A 3,026-nucleotide genomic window follows, 5' to 3' on the forward strand; every position below is an offset into this window, starting at 1 on the left:
TCTTTACCAATTCTTCGTAGTCGGCTTCTTCCAGCAGTCTTTCAATTTCCATCAAGTCTTTTTCTGGATCAAATTCTGCATCCTCAGCTATGAACTTGATGGAATCTTCAGTTATGCCTTCCTCCAGCAATTCATCTAACATATCGATTGAGAATGATGTGTCGTCACTGTGCCTTGAATACTTCATTGCTTGGTCCACTCCGAATGTCACTGAGTCTTCTCCTACCCGCAAGGTGAGCTTTGAGTCCCTCATGTCTACTATAGCACTTGCTGTGTTGAGGAAGGGTCTTCCAAGGATAATTGGCACTTGTGGATCCGCCTCCATGTCTAGAATGATAAAATCAGCGGGAAAGACGAATTTGTCCACCTTGACTAGTATGTCTTCACATATGCCTCTTGGGAAGGTGACTGTTTTGTTGGCCAAGTGTATTGCCATGCGAATTGGCCTTGGTTCCGGGAGATCCAGCTTCTTAAAGAACGAATATTGCATTAGATTCACACTTGCTGCCGAATCGGCTAAGGCATGAATGATGGTCAAGTTGCCAAATTGGCAAGGTAAGGTCAAGCTCCCCGGGTCACCTTTCTTCTTTGGTAGATTATTTAGCATAGCAGCTGAGCAGTTTTCATTGAGTACCACCTTCTTCACTTCTTCCATCTTCTTTCTATTGGTGAGAAGTTCCTTGAGGAATTTTGCATACTTGGGGATTTGCATGACGACTTCAATGAAGGGTATATTGATTTGAAGAGTCTTGATGTGATCTAGAAACTTCTGATACTCTTCTTCCTGCTTCTCCTTCTTAGCTCGGGCTGGGTAAGGCATGGGAGGCTGATAGAGTTTTTCAAGAATCTGTGCGGTGGGATTTTGTGATGTACTCGCCGAGTCCATACGTGGTACTCGGCGAGTAGGACTGTCAGAGCGTGTTTCTTGGTTTTCTGCTTGCTTTTCTGCCTCCTCCTTCTGTGATTTCTTGGATGACTCAGTCTAAATAGGTGACAGGGGAGTGATTATCTTCCCACTTCTTGTTGTGACAATGTTTATTTGCGCACCTCGTGGGTTATTTTTAGTTTTGCTAGGAAGTTCACCCGGTGACCTTTGGTTGATTTGTTAAGCAAGTTGCCCAAGCTGTATCTCTATATTGTGAATAGATGCTTGCTGGTTCCTTAGCATGGTCCTTGTTTCTTGAATTGCAGCATCATGGTCACTATGTCTTTTTTCTGAAGCAGCTATAAATTTTGTGAGCTTTTCTTCCAAGTTGGGCTTCCTTTCTTGCACCGGTTCCTCCTTTTGGTAGAACCCTCTCCCTTTTTGCCTGAACCTTTCCTCCTTGGCTTTCTTGTACTCTTCATAAGGGAGCCAATCTTTCTTTTGTTTGCGCCAGTCTTCATCATATCGGTCTCCACTTGAGTAACACACTTGCGCCTTCTTGTTGCCATTTTCATCTAAATCATAGTCTCTAGTGAGGTGAGGCCCATTGCAGTTTTCACAACCCACCCAAATAGCATGGATTGTTTGATCCATCTTATTCATCCTCCTATCCATTGTTTTTAGCATAGCCATGACTGCGGATAAGTCTTCAGTAGCTGCATAAGCGGCTGCCCTAGTGACATCATGCCTAGGGTTGTGGTATTCTCTAGAGTGTTTAGAGAATTCTTCAATTAATTCTTTGATCACCGGGGGTGGCTTCTTTGTGAGCGGGCCTTGCGAGTCTAGTAACTGCCTGGTTGTGACATTGACTCCATCATAGAAGATGGATACTTCTTGTTGGCTGTTTAGGTCATGGTGTGGGCAGTTTCTTAGTAAGCTCTTGTACCTCTCCCATGCTTCATATAGCGACTCTTCAGCTTGTTGTTCAAAGTTAGCAATGGCCTTCTTCAACTTGGCTATCTTGGAAGGTGGGCAAAAGTGATCAATGAATTCTTCTTTCATCTTGGCCCAAGTGGTGACTGATCCGGGGGGAAGTGACTTGAGCCAGTCTTTTGCAGCACCTTTGAATGTCACCGGAAGCATACGAAGTAGCTGAGTCTCGCGGGGCACATTTGGAACATTGAAGTAATCAGCTACATCATTGACTTCATCCAAATGTTTGTAGGCATCTTCATGGTCTTTTCCATAAAAAGGTATTTCCTTAAGTAAAGCTAGGATATGACCCTTTAGCTCGAAGGTAGCAGTCGCAGGAATTGCGGGTTGCATAAGTCCCGGGCCAGTGTCGTCTCGCATCCTCTTCTTCCATTCTCCCATGGGGATTTCATCAATGTTAGCCATTGTGACAGCTAACTCTTCCTCAGACTCAGTTTCGTGCTCGTATGTCGGGTCCTCTTCTTCGTCGGTCTCGTACTTGATATCCTCCTTAGCCGGTTCGTCGATTACTAAGGAAGCGCTGGATGCTCCTGATTTGTTGCTCTTCTTTTTCCCAAAAACAGTCTTCAAATTGGACAAGGGTGACTTCTTTGGTGTACTTGAACTCTCCACGTCCTTTCCCTTGTTTCTTTTCAATGCGGCTTCGGGATCTTCAAATGGGGGCACCAGCGGGGTGTTTGATCCTCTGGTCATGAAAGTCCTGAAATAGACAGAATAAAAGCGTAAAAAGAACAAAAAAAATCATACTAAAAATAATCAAAAATTTACTGCTGATTACGCTTGTACTCGCCGAGTAGATGCGACTGCACTCAGCGAGTACCAGTGTGTTTTTGAAAAAATTATAACTAAATATTAAAAACTAAAATAGATGCTAAGACCTAATTACTGACTACTAAACTGTAATAAACTAACTTTATGCAAGTAAACTCACACAAAGGATCGAAAAAAATTAGGTGTTAGATTAATTATTTAGAACCGTTCCCCGACAACGACGCCAAAAACTTGATGTGTGTAAAATGCACTTGTTTTACTCCCTACTTTTATTAATATATTTAGCACACAAAGGCAGTGAACCTGTCTTTTAGTGGTATAGTTTAGTAAGTAAGGTGTCGAACTCAGGGAACGGAAAATTAAACTAAGAACTAATTTTAACTAAAACAACTAATGA

The 3,026-nt window shown here is 42.7% G+C and overlaps 1 non-coding gene across 1 annotated transcript; it reads left to right on the plus strand.

Annotated features, from left to right (window-relative positions):
• The first annotated feature begins 1,772 nt into the window (after window positions 1-1,772).
• On the plus strand, window positions 1,773-1,879 carry LOC145071545 (small nucleolar RNA R71). Its single transcript, XR_013690554.1, has one exon. It is a non-coding gene; the product is annotated as a small nucleolar RNA R71 (small nucleolar RNA).
• The last annotated feature ends 1,147 nt before the right edge of the window (window positions 1,880-3,026 follow it).

The sequence above is a fragment of the Lactuca serriola genome, chromosome 8 (assembly GCF_051521515.1).
Source record: "Lactuca serriola cultivar US96UC23 chromosome 8, Lser_US96UC23_V15, whole genome shotgun sequence".
Taxonomy (NCBI): Eukaryota; Viridiplantae; Streptophyta; class Magnoliopsida; order Asterales; family Asteraceae; genus Lactuca; species Lactuca serriola.